Below are 19,534 nucleotides of genomic sequence, written 5' to 3' on the forward strand. Positions count from 1 at the left end.
TATATTTTTCGTGACCTATAATATAAAAAATCTAATATGAAGAAACTTTTTTAAATATTTTACATTGTTAAATAATTTTACAAAGAAAAACGTGAAATAAAACAACACGTAATTATTTATCAATACATAAATAATACAATAACAAACTAAAGTTACAGCTCTTCTAAACTATTCGTATACTTGAAGAGTACGAGGGTCACTATTTATATTTCGGGAATTGGCAGCACTGTTGTCATGTGAGTCCATCTGACATTTCCATTGTAAAGTCTAACGTTTTTGACGATATACATACTCAGAACATTGCAGGGACGCTATTTGTTTATTTTATATTTAGTTAAAAATTTCGTCTCGGCAAAAATTGGAACTGAGTCGTAAACATTTTCGTGAGATGATTTTTGCGATTTTATGGTTTTATGTGGATTATCACAACAAGAGTGCATTAACCAACTTAATTTAACTTTTGGCGATGAAGCTCCAACAAAAGCCACCGTGTATCGCTGATTTAGTGAATTTATATTATTATTTATTATTTATAAAATTATGACAGGTGACGAATCATGGACATATTCGTATGAGCCCGAAAGTAAACAGTAGTCGACTGTATTGTTGTTCCAAGATGAAAAAAAATCAACAAAAGTTGTTCGCCCACGAAGCGCTTAAAAGAAAATTGTGGCCTGTTTTTTCGGTAAAACTGGTCATATTGCAACAGTACCTCTAGAGGATCGTAGAAGAGTAAATGATGAGTCTGATTGGTACGTAACCATTTGTTTGCCAGATGTCTTTGGTGAAATAAGAAAAACAACATGTGCGAGCTCTCACACATCATCTCAAACAAGAGACTATTTGAGCACTCAAAACATCGAATTGATGGGTCATCCGCTGTCCAGCCCTGATTTGGCACCCAATGGTCGCTATTAATTCTTTTTATTCCCATTCGTAAAGAATAAACTGCGCGGTCAACGATTTTCATCGCCAGAAGAAGTTATTGAAGCGTTCAAAAATCATGTTTTGAACATACCTCATTCGAACATACCTCATTAGAAAAAACAAAAATATATTCGCAGCTTAACCATTTGTTTTTTTCTTTTCCCAAAATATAAATAGTGACCCTCGTATAATATATATTCTAGAATTCATAAATTAACCTAAAATCTCTCTTGAAACTCAGGTTCATATTTAAGGTTACTATTTCTTATTTTAAGCTCCTATCTAAGTTATTTACTCTTTATAAATTTAATTTAATTTTAAAAGGAAAAAGAGAATAAAAAACAACATGTGAGGTAAGACATAATTTATATATCAATATATAAAGACGCAAGCATCAAAATCACTCAATAATATATATTACGCAGCCCTAAAAAATACCTTCTTTGTATGCAAAACACAACATGGAAACCCCCTCTTAATACCTTCAATAAGACGAATTAATGTAATTTAAATCGGTAAGTATCAAGACTATGTGTAGAATATAAATAAACACATAAAAATTAATGGCTATAGTAGCGTACTTTCATGTTACCTGTGGAATTGAATTGGTTTGTTTGTTGGATATTATATAAATCTATGAGTCAATCAAATAGTCAATTTAGGCTTTTCAAATTGCTACTACCTAAATTAGCTTGTGTTTCATCCAATACAGCATCAGTTACAATTTTACAACTATTTTAGCTACAATTATATTTTTATCTGATTTTAATATCATTCGCCTCCCACTCTTTGATAGACTCTTTGATATTCAAATTTAATTATTTATGTAATATTTAGAAATTGTCATTGCTGGTCAGAAGAAATTAATAAAATTAGTTAAGGTTGTCGTCGGAAAATTATACAATTAATACTAGAAAATCGCTATTGATCGATTGCATTTCTCAAAAAAGTCCTACTTGTACAACTCCAGCCTGCAAAAGTCTTATTTAAATGTTGTGTGGTCCATTGGCGTCGTTTCTTTTTGATGCTCTCGGTTAGACCTGTGTTTTTTGAAACGCCATGGCTCTATTAGATTCGTCTCAACCAACAGCGTTCGTAATGTCCTTAGGATACATTAAAAATCATCGTGGTCCGGTAGATTAACTATACTGCGCTGGCGCGCGCGTCCCCAGTGAGGGAAATATTTGAATATTCTCAGTATTGCTTGGGACGTCATGAGTAGAGCCGTATGTTATCAATAACCAAACTTCTGATATCCGCATAGTGTTAGTCTTCGAAGCGTAAAATATACTCTGTATTAGTTATTAAAATAAAGGGTAATGTTAATAAGTTTTATATTAAGCTATATATACTGTACACATCTATAAAAAACAGTAAGAACATGTCATTAATTTAGGAAACATTTAGAGGTAAAAAGAAAAATACAGTATAAGACTAAATGTTTATATTATATTCATTTATATATTTTAAAATTTAATATTAATTTTAAATTATAAATTACGTAAAACAACTACAACTATTTTCTTCAATCTTATCAATAAATCATATAGCTGAAGCAAGTGCAATCTATGCTACTACTATGCTACCTTTTCAGGATTAATGGTTGCAATATTTTCCTGTACTTCTGCAAAAGCTATAAACTGGACGATTAATTGAAATTACTTAAATATATAATTCCCCATCACCTAGTCAAAATTCAATTGTCGAATATTATTCTGGGATTCATATTGGCTACTTGTATTTGCTTCAGTATAGAGTCCTATAACATTCTTAACAAAAAACTTATATAGACAGACTCAAACTAATTTTTTGCCTTTAACCCTTCTTCTCGTACACTACCTAAAATTCATTCGCAAGATAATAATCATATCGACAGCTTTATAGAAAATACTACCTAGATGGTAACTCCTTATACAGTGGTATATGAGCTCTTTGACTTCTTGTTTTCTGAGAAATTCTTTAAGCAATATTTTTTTTCTTTATCGTCTTCTGGCTTCCAACTTTCAAAGCCTTAGAAATTCTTGAAATATAGATTAGATTGTTTAACATCTATATTATGGATCCGACCAAATGCTGCCGACACAAATTCAGTATGTATGGATACTAAAATCATTAAATTGGAGACACAGAGAGGGCAGATGATCCTTCTTGCTATGGGCTTTAGTTGTGCAGCAAGCTCATGGTGAAATCTTTCTTTCTCTTGCTACCAAGTATGTCATATTACAAACTTGACCTATTAATTTAATTTCACTGCAAATTTTAAATTATTTAATTTATATAATTATATAATTAATTATATAATTAATTATATAATTAATTATATAATTATATAATTTAATAAATATATTTTATTTATATTTCTTTTTAAGCAAAAAGGAACATCACAATATAACTTTAAAAATTCCATATCAAACGCGTTAATAATTAAACAAATGAACGCCTAACGTTTAATCAAAGCAATGCGGTACATCGCCATTTCTTTTGAAAAACGCTTGGCTTGCAATACCATGCAGTGTTGCCAAATGTAAGGGCAAGACTATATATTGTACTAAATACTAAAAAAACGTATCTACCCTATTATTAGTATTTTGTTTCAAAACAAAATATAAAATTTAATGTCAGAAAATCCTGTTAAATATATTACTTTTCTAAAATAATATACGAATGGTTCCGAAAGTAGCCGTAACTCCGGACCACGATGATTTTTAATATATGCTATTGTCCTCTCCGAAATATATACACCATCGTCGTTTATTACTATAGCCAAATGAATAACAATCTTTTTACGAATTTCGAGCCAGATGTTTCTGATTTTTTGATCGGTGCGATTTGCCTCAAGAAGCTTTTCATTGTCTACTTTAATTTTATCTAGATTGACGACAGACTTCGAAAGTGTAGCAATAGCCTCTATCTCTTTCTGGGAATTTGTAGAGTGCAGAAACATCTGTATCTTTCTACATTTTTTGCAGGCGTATCTAAAAGTATAACGGCATCCTGAAAAGTTGAAAATTTCATTGAAATTAAAATACAAAGTCGCCTAAATATAATGATATTATTATATCTGGACAACTAAATGAAAAGAAACATCCTATGATTGACAAATGACGCGCGTATACTGTATTGCCATTTCATATAAGAAATAATAATGATACCAGTACCTATTTAAGATAATATAACCCTTTAAAAACAGCATTATTTATTCAAACAAATATAATAAATTATAAATTACATAAATAGGAATACTGCACCTAATAATTGGTTTATCTACACTAGTCCTAATAAGACCTGGCCAAACATATTAAAAATAAAAACGAAATATCAATTAATTTTTGATTATGTAATTCGAAAACTGCCTTGAGAAGTAATCCTTAAAATATGATCGCTGTAGATAAACATATTCAACAAATTGTTGGTAAATTTTAATAAGGGCTTATTCCTGTGTTTGAACACACTTGGCGCTTTCATTAATAGTTAAAGTTTCCAAACTCGGCGGATTCCTCTGTCGGTTATCCAGTAATATCAGCAGCGTTAGTTTCCAGTAATTTTATGTTATATTAAGGAACTTTATATTTAATGCGAAAACTGTTTCTAGATCCAGTGTTGTTCAGATTATTATAGAGTTTCAAGTAAAAATAAATTTTGTTGGATTTTGGATCTCATGTAAGAAACGACAGAACGGTATTGTTAATGTATTAACATACGTAGAGTGCACAGAGTGCAAATGCCAAGATGTACACTTTACGGATAGAAAGGCGGGCGCCTTGACTTGAAATCATATAGTCATAGAGTAATATATACAACTTAATACAACTAATTTGATAATTATTTTTCGTTGTCTCAGCAGGAAGGCTCTGAGAATGTTATTTCGCTGAATTTCATTGGTTAGTTTAAATTACAATTACAGGTACCTGTAATGGAAAAATTTATCAGCAGAGCATTTCATTTCATACGCATCGCGTGACTAGCCTTTGACGTCACATTCTAGTGACCAATTAAATTTCAAATAAAACCAAAATGTATTTTTTCAAAACCATTTATTAATATAAAATTCCATATAAATATAATATATAATTCTTTCTATTTCTTTAGTGTTATTAATTCAAATAAGATGCACTAAACTTTCTAAACTTTTCTAAACTAACTTTTCTAAACTTCTTTTTGTTCCCTCATATTGAAAGCAGAGCAGCATAGCTGAAAGTATGTCTGTTAATATTTTACTTATTTGTTCAACACAAAAATGAATTGAGACGAGATATAATTATTACTGCAATGCTACTGTGAAAATTATGGAACCGATAATTAAAATGGTTCAATCAATATACGTCAAAATGGAGTAAACATACCAAAAAGCAATTCTTAGCAACAAAAAATTAAAATGTATGATACATATCAAAATTATTGCTGTGATTTTTATGGTAAAATCGAGGAGTCAAATATACAGCCTTAGAATCTATTATTAACAATATAATACAGACATGATAATTTTGTATTAATATATTTTATTAACATCCTTGTTGAAAAGGTTATCTCGGTTGAGGAGCCTTAAGCTAAAATATTAATTATAACTGTCTTGACCAATATACAGTTGTGTCAAGTAATTGAACCCCTGCAAAATAATTAGTTTTTTAATTAGTGGCACTTTACAAACAACTTTTTAAAGGGTAACAAAATCTTTTCATATAGTATAATCACATTTACCTTCAATGTCATTTTGCCATCGTCTTACTTGGACACATTTTGTGTTTAAACTGTGTGTAATATTTTCATGATTTCTTCTGTTACATTAAGGAAAACTACGTCCTAAAAACTAAAAAGGTTTTTATTTCCGCATGTACACTGGATACACAACACTTTTGACGATGAAGACATATTATATACAAATAATCGTGATTATATTTAAGACACAAAAATGCTAATTGTATTTTATAACCTACACACATAAATGGCGATGTAAACAAACTGAAACGAAAAACACGTATATAAATAAGCGAATCAAATGCCTTTGTAGACCAATTCAAATAAATCAATCAAAAAGTGGTCTCAGAGCCAGCACTGAACCGACAACGCAAAACATTTCCTCGGTTTCGCCTATTTAAGTAAAACCTCTATATATACTCTATACATATAGTTTTCATAGAGTCTCCCAAAGAGTATGTTGCTAACGTAGTTCTTAGCCAAATCTTATTGTAATCACCGTTGTAACACCTTGTATATTATCAAGATATATTATTATAACGTCTTGCTGAATATTTGTATTTTATTTACCAAGAAATAATAGTACACTTCTTACACTCAAGGTAAGTGATGTTACAAGACACGTATCGTTTTTTTATGTTCTTCATTCAGCTGTTATTAAACTCTTTTAGCTGCCAGTATCCAGTGCTCGGTTTAACATTCAAGTTACACCGTTTAGCTTCCAAACGGAGGTCGTGTGTTCGAGCCCCGGCACGGAGAACAATTTTTTGCTGTTCTAGTTTAGTTAGAAGATTTGTCAAATCACCTAGACTAGATAGCGGACCCCGGGGTCTGAAACTTTCCTTATTTTCAATCATTGTTATTCCTATTTTTCCTGTTAAAAAAATTTAAGCACATGTTTGAACGAAATGGAAATAAACTTATTACTTTTATGATATTATGTCATTGTAACTTTTCGAATATTAAAATACGACTAAATATATTTGGGATCATTATTTCTTTTTCATACTGCAACTTGCCAATTTAAAATTATTTGAAATGAATTAATATCACACAATTATCAGAGAATCACACAATTATCTCGGTATTTTCCCATCTAAACGACTTCGGTATATATATATTTTGCGGCGAGTGCGGCAACGAATTCGTACATATCCGTCTGCTATCTCTGTGTATAAAAACAGTGGAAGTGTGGTTTTGACTGAAAGAGTAATTAGTATTTTCAGTCGCTAGTATCGACTAGTTCGACTGTGTCTACTATTTTCATTCAATAGTGCTTAACGCTAATTAATATAACACAAAAGCTGAAAAGTCCTATGCGTAACAAAGTAAACCAGAATTCTTTTTCTTCAAAATTTGCTTTATTCATCAACGTATTCTCCATTAAGAGCCACACAATTATTCCGGCGCCGCTCTAACATTTCAATACTACTTTTATAGAACGATTTATCTTTTGCCTTAAAATAGGCCTGTTCTCAGTTGCTACCCACTCACATGGATCCATGTTTCATCGGTTTATTATGCAACTTGTACAAAACTTTCTCATGGTCAAACACTCATGCAATGTAAAACAAACACGTTCTTTTAATACCTTTACGAACTTAGGTAATTCACTCAATTGTTCGATCATTTAAAGCGAATTTGTGGATTTGTCTGGACGTCCACTGCATTCTGCATCATCGGTGTCTCTACGACCACGTTTGAAGTCAGCGGACCAAAGTTTTATTATTGCGTCTGATGGAGCGGAGCCGTTGTAACAGTTTTCAAGCCATTAATTCGTTTGAGCGATATTTTTCCCATCAAGAAGCAGTATAAAATTAAAACACGAAATTGTTTTTGATCCATTGTTTTGAAAGTAATAAAAGTAGGGCCACTCTTAGCACAATAACTCACGACTAGAATATCATGAAATTTTAACAGCTTTCTTTTGAAGGTTAGTACTAATCGAAAAAGCGGTGAATGACAAAAAGCTAGCCCTATCTATGTATAAGGCACGGGACTTTTCAGTCCATGTGTTATATTACGGCAATTTGTTTCATGTTTTTATAAAATAAAAGGTAATCATAAAAAATGCACCAAATAATTATGCGCCACTAAATTCTACAATTTTCTGATTTTCGTTAGATTGCAAAGATTGCTTCCAACTAAGCAAAAAGCAATAAGTAATTTTGGAAGCCGTAAAGAAACGGCAGCACAATAAGTCACTGAAATACAAGTTGAAACAAATTCGTGGACCATTACGTTAGAGGGATGACTGAAAAAAAAAGGAAAGGATAACGCACAATCCTAGCGGTCGAGTGGCTCTTTGGCGTAAGCAACTCTGGCCAGCTTTTAGTGAATTTTAATAAAAGTTTACCTCTACGTTCAAGCACACTTGCCACTCCGATTAATAGTCAAAGTTTTCGAAGTGCAGCGCTGGCTGGCCGGTATGGTAATATTTGGCATGCGGAGGGCAAACCTCAAATAGTATCGTATGTATGACTTATTTTGTTGGAAAATTACGATGTTCTACGGTGTTGCTAGGAAATTTATTTCGGTTTCCATTAAATGTATTACTCCGTAAATAATGTGTACTTTCAAATATTCAATATATTTCAAATTTCGCATAAGATATAGTCCGTATGAATTAATTGTAGTTTTGAATAAGTACAAATCTTAATTAGTAAAAGAAACTAAATGCGAATAACCATATGGTAATATATGATTCCGTTTCAACGATAAATATTATTGTTGCTATTATAACTTTGAAAAATTATGTATTCATAATATTAACTCAAACAATTTAAACAATAGATAAAACAATATGAACATCTGCCATATACAGAATTTTTATTTATAAATAAGCTGCTACAATTCGCTTTTAAGCTACATATCTTCGCGTAGTAAACTCATAGAGTGTCTGAACATTTCCTATTGGAATATTGTCCCAAAGGACGATGGAGATAAAAATCTACTCTCTACTCTCTAGCGTAAGACTCCACAAAATAACTTAATTATGTTGAAGCCGGCGATTGAGCTAATCTGAGAATATGTTTAATAATATTCCTGGCATGCATTTCATTGAGGATGTCGAGATATTACTTTGCAGTAATCCGGCCAGTGATGTGAATGAGAATACTATCTGAACACCACGATATTGCCGCCCAAATTATAACGGAACCACCATCATGCTTGAGTGTAGGAAGTAGGCAACCCAGATCATAAGCTTTTTTGTTGGGCTCTCTATATATTCCAATAATCAAATGTTCAGGTTTTAAGATCGTTGCACGATGGTTTTTGCAGCATTGTTTCCTTTCGGCGATAATGTTTTGGCACGTTTTACCACTTTAAGTTTTTGAAATTTTAGATTTATTCATGATTAAAAAAAACTTGGAATGCGAGCTACAGTCTTGAGGCATTGGTTACCTTCAAATTTATAAAATATTAACTCGTCTTAGTAAAATTATTGGTTTTGGAGCTCTTCCTTGTTCAATTCTAATTTTAAATATAGCCACATTTCACTATTACATCTATAAGTCATTTGTTCTTAACTTGCCTTTGTATTGGTTATATTGTATGTGCAAAATAGCTGTTATTTTATTATCTTATTGCTTATTATTTGTGGGACAAGTATTTATATAAATGGTTCAACACTATGTTATGGTCATTTTTTAGAGGGGAACTATTCAAACATCTTCAGTCAATGTGTTAGTCGTTTTCGGAATCAAAATGAGCAAAACTGGAACCATCCTGAAAATTACATTAGTCGCTATACCTCTCGACTAAGTACTGAATGATACTATCTTTATAACTGTAATCTGTACAGATTTTTTTCTTTCGAACGTGTTATATTTCAACTTCATTAATTAGGTGCTACTAGTATCTATTAGTTAAAACCAAAATTGTTCTTTCTTCAACCTATTGTATAATTTTCAGTGTCATTACTGGTAATATATAATGCATATATTTCAAAATTATTGTATTATAAACCATAAAGTATTATTTTTCAGTTGGAAAACAAAACTATAACTACAGAATTATTTAGTTACAAGGTAAAACGGATCTTCAAGGGGTATGTTGCGTCTTTATATGTAAAATTTAATTATAACATTTAATTATATATAATTTACACGTCGATGGGCAATAGTTCTTTCTTCGATGGATAAGATAGTTCCGATGTCCTCGATGTAATTAGTTGTAGTGTTTGACAGTTGTAAAAAGTTAGGTTAAGTTAGTATATAAGCAGCAAGAAAGTAAGCATTAAGAGATAGAACAAGAATATTAGCATCTAAGATCACAGGTGCAGTGTGTAGAAATTAAAATAAGTGAATAAAGTCCTTAACAACAGTTCAAAATACAGTATAATATTTGTGAACCGAAATCGCGGGTAAATCGCCCCAACAGGGTATTCCAAGCAAATTTCACATTTCTAAAGCTTATCTCTAAGAATATGCTCTTAAAAATATTTCAGATATTTTTTTCAACTTTAGTAAATATGGTAAATAAAATTCCAATCCTTAAGTCACCATATTGAACCCATTAAGATAATTAAAAAACAATTATTTTGGCTTTGGCAATTCTATATTCTATTCATTAGACATTCTTACTAATTTAATCTATTAAGTTAGTTAGCAAGTGATTGTAGATCAAGTTTATACAGTTTTCGAGTAAACTAACTTCTTAAAATATTTGTTTTCATTTGAATCAATTCTAATCCAGGAAACATAGTAAAATATTTTTTAAATATGTAATACAACGACGAAATATTCTAATACGTAAGTTGACTAAAATAAATGTCGATGGCATGATTTTTAGATCCATTTTAGGACTGTTTGTGGTGGAATATAAGCCATATGAAATGGTAATATTTGAAATGGAGAACGTCAAGCCCCGCTTATTTTAGTAGTATATGGGGACTGCTTTTGAAAGAGTTTTGCGGTATATGAATGTTTGAGACTTTTATTTTGACCGATATAGTTATTGTAAAACAAATGTATTATTTTTAAATCCAACGTAGTCGAATACACAATTCAGTATTTTAGTACAAATAAACACTTGTAGAGAATCAAGACAGTTAAAAACCAAGAACCTGGAAGGTCCATTTTTAATCAGACCCTTCGAAGGTTACATATTATTTATACGTTATTATACACACTCTGCATTTTGTTTGTGTTTGCTATTTGAAAAGAAATATCATTTTGTCGAATAACCCTAATTTAACAAAAAAATATCTTTATTGGTTTTTTTTAACTCTGATACGATAGTCGAATATATAGAGAAAACTTATAGTCTATTAAAAGTAGCGTTGGGAACTATCGACTGAAAACAGTCGATAGTCGCGAAAGAGTCGATACAGTGGATAGTCAAAAAAATAGCGCCTGAAAATAGTAATTACTATTTTCAGTCAAATGCATGGTTCGACTTATGTCCCATTCGTGATGTCAGACGAAGATGTACGAATTCTTGTCTGTATAAAATGTGAGATAAGAAAGGTCGGAGATAATTGCTTGCAGCAGTTAATTTTAAGTGTGTTTATATTCTCCAGTGGTAGTATAAGCAATTTCTGAAACCTTTGGTACCTAATTTTAGTTTTCAATATTTTAGGAAACAATTTTTGTCAAACAAAAGGCTTGGACAAAAATCGTGAAAGTTTGTTAAAAAAGTATTACCTATTATATCAGCCCAAACTATTACCTATTATGCCAGTCAAATGTATCTTACTATTTATTATTTACAATTTTATTTTATTGCCCTCGAAAACTATCTTTCCAAAATGCTGCTATATTAATTTACAATTTATAGTTGTTCATAAACAAACTACAAAAAAAAACATAAAACCACATATATTACATATAAATGTATATAAGCATAAATTCGGCGCATTACTTTCAAGGTCGCGGCTAGGACGGAAGGCCAGAATGTTAAAAATTAGTCGAATGAACTAGTAGAACCGAAAATAAAAACTAAAAGTAATCAACTAAAACAGTCGACAGTAAATAGTAATAAAATCAGTGGGACCGAAAATAGCGACTGAAAACAGTTAATAGTAAAAACAGTCGAACCAAACATAGCGACTGAAATAGTCGATAGTAAAAAGTAGTCAATAACTGATCAGTCGATAGTCGATTTCAGTCGATTGTTCCCAACACTAATTAAAAGTTTTTTTAGTAATGCCTCGTGGATATTTATGGTGTGGAAACATTGCAATGTTGCCGCATCAACTCTGAGTTTTAATTCAGTTTGGCTTTGACATACAAAAAATTATAATCTAAATAAAATTTATTTTAACATTATACTATATCTAAAAACTACAGTTAATTATGCAGCCACCATAATTTATAGGTAAGAGTTAAAAACTTTTTATCAGTATTGCTTTCAAGAATTTTGCATACGTCTGACAGCTGGTCGTTGTCCGATTGTCAGACGTACGCTAAATTATTCAAAATATTAGTTATAATTATTACAGGTTATAAACCGGCAAACATTATTTTAGCCCTTTATTTTCATAAATTTTAAGTCGCTCTGTAATATATCATATTACTTTGTGTGAAAATGCGGAAAACAATAGATATTCAGGATCACAAATTGATTGCGGCTTTAATAGGTTATTTCGAAAAGGAACGAGATAACGGAGAGGTAAATTATTGATGATATTGAATAATATAAGTCCCTACAATTTTATTGAAAATGTTTTTTAGCGGGTTGCTGCCGTGCTAAATATTACTGTGGGTACTGTGAATAACATCGCTTACAAAATGAAGAATAATACCTTAGATTCACCCAAGAAAACCCGTAGACATACAAAGTGGGTGACGAATCTTGACCATCTTGATATTGGCTTTAATCGAGACCAAATATACGAAATGAATAAGAACAGTAAGTACACAAACTATTTCATCGATATAAACATAATTTAATAAAATTATTTTAGAGAAAATAATTTTATCTGGAAATTATATCTAAAAGAATTAGTGACATGCAGCTTTTTGAGGGATATAAGACATTCTTTCATGAACTCTTACAGAGCATAGGGTTTAAGGTGTAAAGATAACCCTCGTAGAGGTTTAATGGAACTTCTAGACATTACCTTAAAAATAATTCTATTAAAGGCATAAAATAATATAAGAAACTTGAATATTTCAAAATGGTTCATTGTGGCATTCTTGGCAAGGCAGTAACAAAAAAGTGTAAAGACAATAAAAATTGATGGAAAAAGGTAAAAGTTACTATAGCATTCAATTGGGTTTTGTTCATCATTATATTTATTAATAGTTAATTGCAGATATATTGCTGATTGAGAAGGATATTCCATCAAAAACTGTTTGGATATCTGGAAGGAAGAGTATAGACTCATCAAATCAATAGATCAACCATAAGACCTTCGGTTTGGATGAACTCGATAAGACATACTAAGGAAATGATTGATGTGGTGGAATCGTGAACATGTTTTAAACAGATTGGAAATTAACAGTTTAGTGATTGAATTGGACTGTGAGCCGTAAAATGAAACTGACTGAAGGAAACTTTCAGGATATGTGATAATGCTGTGCAATGCTGGAAATTCCTGAGACAGAGTGATGAAAATGGAAACAACTAAAGGTACATAATTAATTATATATAACTGTAGTAAATGGTATTGTAGGGCATGAAAGATTTGTGTGTACAGATATGATTGGAATTGTTCAAAATTAAACATGAGCATTAGGTTAGAACGTGTGAGGAGATAATTAATACTAACTGTTTTGTAGATATGGTAAATGCATTAGACAGAATTTAGTGATTAATTTTATCAAGAATGGTGTACACAGGTAGTAACAGAAGAAATAAAAATACAGTGATACCAAGATGACTTGCCATGTAAACACACCATCAAAGGAAACAAGAACTAAACGTACAATGTATATATGCTCTCGAGTGTAAGACGTTTCTCAGGTATACAATTGTTAATTAGGTGGATTAGGCCTCCAGGGGGATAACACTATATAAGAAAAGTCGTCTAGAAACTTTACCTCATGGATAGTGTGGAAAAGAGTTCAATGTAAACAAAACAAATTTAACCTACAAACTATTATACATGTGTTCGTAATTGTAGTTTCAAGTCCTTCGATAATATATGTATTAGATGTACTATAGTGTTAAAATAAAATATATTTGGTAACATTTGTGTTCAATTATTTTATTTAGATTAGAATTTTTTTTCACACGACGTCACAAATATTCATGACGCATAACTAAAAAAACTTTGAATAGATTATCCATTCAATTTCCAGTAAGTATATCTATTTTATTTAACTAAAAATAATTTATTATGCCTATTCATTGATTCTAAATGATTTTTTTAATTAAATCTTTAGTGTAAAAAATCGTAAAATTCATTTTGTGTTATGCAATCAATTGTCCATCGATAGCCGCTAGTTTTTGTCATGTTTCAGACAATTTACGGATTATTACCAATCTCTTGAGGCTATCCGTGAATCGACCTATTTATTGACTTTTACATAAAAAAGAACCGCTTCTCAGGCATGTCACGACTTATATATGGGAACAAGTAGTAATTGGAAGGAGCAAGGTCTGAAGAATACGGTGGGTGTGGTAGCACTTTTCAATTTAATGATTCCCAGTGTGATTTCATCGGTTTTGCGACATTGTCTGGCTTAACAATGACGTTGTCCTGTCTTTGCTCGTATTATAAATGTTTTTCGCACAGTGCTCGGCTCAAGCACATTAATTGAAGTCCATAGCAATCCCCATTGTTGATTTCGTTAGATTTTAGAAGCTCATAGTATATCATATCAAGCTTTATGTAGGAGCCGTGGATATTCAGCTTTGCGTTAATGTTGACGTATAACCAAGTGTTCCCCATGATCTTTTTCGCTTCGAATTATCGTAACGGATCCATTTTTCAGCCAGTACCAATATGATCCAGAAAACCTTTAATATTTTGTCTTCGAAGCAGCATTTTACACATGACCAAATACCTTTCAATGTCTCCTAGCTTCAGTTTATACAGTACTAAATACCCAAGATTTTGGATCATACCGACGTTCTTCAAAATGTTGGATTGGATTGCCTTTTTTTGTTATTTCCGTAAGTTTTGCATTTATATATACGTATATATTCTGCTTGAGTATGACATGGATCATCACAGAATAATGCCTTCAAATTCACTTGTTCAATTTCTTGTCCGGATCGCTCTTTGTGTGTCACACTCACTATTTTCAAAACGTTAAAACCAGTATTCACGTGATGAAATCGATGGAGCGTGGTTGCCATAAGCTTTACGCAGTGTAGTTACCTTTATCAACCTTTTTCTTCAAATTACAGTAAAACTCCCCGAAGAAAAGCTTTTTTATTTATACTTTGACGAAATGCTATATAGGAAGTATGTGATGTTTCAAAATGATGTTTATAAATGTACCCGATGCGATTTAATACACAATTGTTTTTCGACTCTTTGAAGCAATTGTTGGTTGGTGGTAGGTATGGTTTTAATATCAGTCATATTTTGAGTTTCTCAAAATTACAGAAACCATGATTGGTTGAGCGAACGAGCTATACTGGCTGCAAAAAACATAGATGTAAATGAATTAAATTTCAAAATTCAAGAACAAATTACAGGCGAATTGAGGATATATAAATCAGTTGATTCGGCTACTAATCAAGATGATGTAGTCAACTATCCACCGGAATTTTTAAACTCGCTGGATTTGTCAGGATTTCCACCTCACAATCTTCAATTATAGGTTGGATCGGTGGTTATAATGTTGCGAAATATCAACCAACCGCGTCTTTGCAACGGTACACGGTTAGCGATAAAAAAATTACTAAACAATGTGATAGAAGCAACTATACTCAAAGGAAAGTATAAAGGAGAAGATGTTCTCATACCGCGCATCCCAATGATTCCGACTGATGTGCCATTTGAGTTTAAACGACTACAGTTTCCAGTGCGGCTTGCTTTTGCTATGACTATAAACAAGTCCCAGGGGCAATCATTAAGTGTTTGTGGTATTAATCTAGAAAACCCATGTTTCTCACATGGTCAATTGTATGTTGCCTGTTCCCGTGTTGGAAAACCATCAGATTTGTTTATCTATGCGCCAGGTAATCAAACAAAAAACATCGTATACCACAAAGCACTACAATGATAATAATAATAATAATTATGATTCACATGATTAACAATAAAGCGATTACTTACTTTTCAATCCTTATATATGTTTTATTTAATTATTTTTTATTCACAACGCCCTATCACCAGGGTGATGGTTCTGTTCAGGAGAATTTTTTAAAATACGTAGGCACAAAAACTGCCACATTACAAATCTTTTTAACAGGACGAAGTCTGTCGGGTCAGCTAGTTTATTATATTTTTATCTAAATTACCTTTATAGATAAATAAAAAACCTAAATAAATGAAATAAATATACTTCAGAAACTGAAAATATCACCGACATAAATGTAGCATTGACGAAATGATACATGTTTTCGAGATAAAAATTGAATATTGACTAACAAAGGAAGTCTATAATTAAATTTAAGTTATTCATTATTTTATTAAAAATTTAGTAAAATCACAATAGATGTGTTTTTTAAGATAATTGAGATCTTGATGACATCATTCTATAAAGTATCTTTATAGATAAGTAAGAAACTAAAATAATTAAAATAAATATATTTCGGAAATTGAAGGCATCACTGACATAAATGTATCGAACTAAATGAAGCCTATTTTTAACATTAAAATTATATATTGACAAACAAACGGAAGTTAGTTAGTTTTTTTATTTCATTTTAGCTTGTTATATTAAATTCATGTTCATGGCATCATCTTCTGTAAAATGGCAAATTCTTGCAATTTTGCATCAAAATTGTAACATGAGATCGAGCGTTGTCATGCTAAAGAATAACGTTTTTGTGTCTTTATTCGCATTCCGGTTTTTTTTCTCGGACGTATCATTGTAGTTGATACCGATCCCAGGAAATGCAAAACATTAGCCTGAAGCTATGGATGTTCATCATTGCTGTTGATGCATGAATGTTGATGCATGACCAGGTAGCCTCCATGAATTTTTCGCTTTGGATTACCCTGATAGATTCACTTTTTATCAGTTGCTTATTCATTATATTATTGGCAAAATGTACAGTGTTTAAATTAAAAATCCACTTCATTTTCTAGATTTTCTGCGGTGGGTTTCATTTGCTCTTTGACGGGGCGGCCGACAAATTTATTTCCGGTCGTATGTCAGTGTCGGCGGGGAATTTATGGAGTGGAGTCGGCGCTTTTTTTGCTGTATTTTCTTTCTAGTGTGTGCTGTTTAATATGCACCCTAATGAAAATGCATCCAATCCGCTGCACGATGGCGAATTGATTCTAAATTGATGGCATTAATTTAATTATGGAACAACGAACGTTCGATACTCTAAATGTTTATACTAGTAATTAGATAAAGATAATAGTGTAATATTGATGTTGTTACACATATTTGGTCTGATCGGATGTCACCGTTACAGGATGTGGGTTAGACGAAAAAACTATTTTAGACCTTTATCTCACTAAGAATTTGTTATTACAACTTATGATTAATTATTTACAACTTAGAGACGTATATTAGAGGAATATATTTGTAATAATTTAATTAACCATAGTTTTTTTCAGAATTTAGGACTACAATGTAAATAGTTCAAATAATTGATATAAAGTTCAAAGCATAAAATGTCATTTAGTGGTATATATTATCATTTTAATCCTTAACACCTTAACATTTATCTTAAAAATTTAAATTGTGTACAAATTCAACTGTTAATATTCCACAATTTCTTCTATTTGTTGTATTCCTTACATGCAAATTGTGAAATTAGTTTCCTTTTAACTGGTGCATATTTTCATTATTTTATGTGTAAGAAATACTTTTATTTCTTGATAAATAAAATGCAAATATTTAACAAGACATTATAATGGTCACTATCTTGATGTTACAACGGTGATTACAATAACATCGGCTATCAACTACGTCAATAACATACTCTACTTTGTATCAAAAAAAGTGTACATCTCAACATTCCTATCGCCTGGTTCCGATATCACGTCCTCCTCTCCACGAATGAGTGATCTACGTAGGTGCTTTCTACGCAGTTCGTCAACAATGCCGTTCTGTTGCATATGTATGTATGTAAACTCAACAGAATAAAACCTCAATGTTACGGCAGTTTGTTCTCCAAGAAATATTAAAAAATGGCATAGACAATCTAGCTGACAATAACAAAAATTCGTCGCGACCAGGACGCGACTTCTAATGCCGCTCCTAGAGCATTTGCCCTTTAGGATGTGATATTTTATAAAGAACACAATATTCATATAGTCTTTATCTTTTATCCTTATTTCTCACCTAAAATATATATAAATATAGCAAAAACAACAAATACACTAGAGTGATTAAAAGAATAAATAATTTACCTACATTTTTTCATTCTTTTTTAAATAAAATTGCATCGTTCTTTGCATATTTATTCCACTCTTAGATCTCACCCTTCCAGATAGCTCCTAAATATAGATAGATAAAATTCTATGTGCACAAATTAATATATTTATTACCCGTAATATTCGGATAGTGCTTTTTTAAGAAACGCTTTTACTAAAGAAACCTGAAATCCAAAAGTTAATACCGCTAAAATTTACTATCTCTTCAGCTGTATTACTATCAGTTCTTGAGCCAGAATAATTTTTTTAGCCGTTCTGCGTTTATCAGACATGAAATTAACTATAAAGCTGATCTCGAAATTTTAAACATTTTGTAAACAAAGAGCATATACTATTCTTGTTATACTCGAATTTTATATTATTATATTATTTAACAATTATTATATTATACTATCTAATTATGTTATTTTGGTTCACACATGTCGGGGTTTTTTTCTACACAGTCGATAAAGCGGATACATTTAATAATATTAAAGTCTCCTTTTTCCAACAATGGGTTTATCTGGACTGGGCCTAAAGTTTAACGTGGGCTCCGAACCACGGTCGTCAGCATTAAGCTTACCGACTGGCGAGTGAGCAACTTTAGAAATCATCCCAGAAGACATCCGGTCTTACCCAGCCTGGTTGCTGGCGGGACTGGGATCATTTTCCTTGTCGGATTTTACATTCTTGCCTAGTACAATCACAAAGTTTAAATACTCACAAACATAAATTTACGACCATGCCCAAGCAGGATTCGAACCCGCGGCTATCGCAACAGTAGAAGGACCGTCCCATCGCCTTTACCGTTGCTATTTTAATATTAATGTCTGCGTAGTTGATTTAGGTAAGGGGTTACTTAACTGAAGCGAGTTATGAAACATGAGAAGGTTCAAACCACAAGAAATATTAGTTTACTTTAAAATTCTATTTTATTTTATGAAAAGAAGTGTAGTTAAATATGTCTCTGAATTATCACAGAATGCCAGCTTTCACAAGTTTTAGTGCCATTTGTACTACCATAATACCTTATAAATATTAATTAATTTTTGCATAAAATATATTACACATAATTTTGTGATGTGAATCTTTATCTAGGGTTCAATAATGATATTGATTATAACAATTGAAATATTCTTTCTCCTTAATTTCAGACCAAAATTATTAAACTTATTTATTGCTTTTTTATGTTTTGTAGCGACATTGTCTTTTTATGATATCAATTTCGTTTTTATGGTGTCGGGTTTGCTGACACTACGAGATTATTTACGTTTTACACTTGATTCAATGCTGATGGAGTGCTCGACATCTAATATAAAAGTCATCTGTATTCATTATTTGCCTGAATTTGTTCTATGAAATGCATCGATTTTAAAATAAAAAGATAAAATGTATAAATGTTTTCCTTTAATATTTGCCCAAGAGAAATTTGGTTCTGTAGAATTTTGAATTCATAAATATAGTTAAACCAAA

At 31.3% G+C, this 19,534-nt stretch overlaps 1 protein-coding gene and 1 long non-coding RNA gene across 4 annotated transcripts in view; both read left to right on the top strand.

Annotated features, from left to right (window-relative positions):
- The window catches only part of LOC143190275 (uncharacterized), a 623,078-nt gene that overhangs the window by 417,003 nt on the left and 186,541 nt on the right, over positions 1 to 19,534 (top strand). The window lies entirely within an intron of this gene.
- On the top strand, positions 11,802 to 12,709 carry LOC143191702 (uncharacterized). Of its 2 annotated transcripts, none has more exons than XR_013004597.1 (4): positions 11,802 to 11,943; positions 12,095 to 12,237; positions 12,300 to 12,477; positions 12,533 to 12,709. It is a non-coding gene; the product is annotated as an uncharacterized LOC143191702 (long non-coding RNA). The 2 variants fall into 2 exon arrangements; XR_013004596.1 differs by having other exon boundaries at positions 11,836 to 11,943; positions 12,068 to 12,237.

Source organism: Rhynchophorus ferrugineus, unplaced genomic scaffold (genome assembly GCF_030347505.1).
Source record: "Rhynchophorus ferrugineus isolate W39M unplaced genomic scaffold, kcgeb_rfMv2 rfM2, whole genome shotgun sequence".
Lineage (NCBI taxonomy): Eukaryota > Metazoa > Arthropoda > Insecta > Coleoptera > Curculionidae > Rhynchophorus > Rhynchophorus ferrugineus.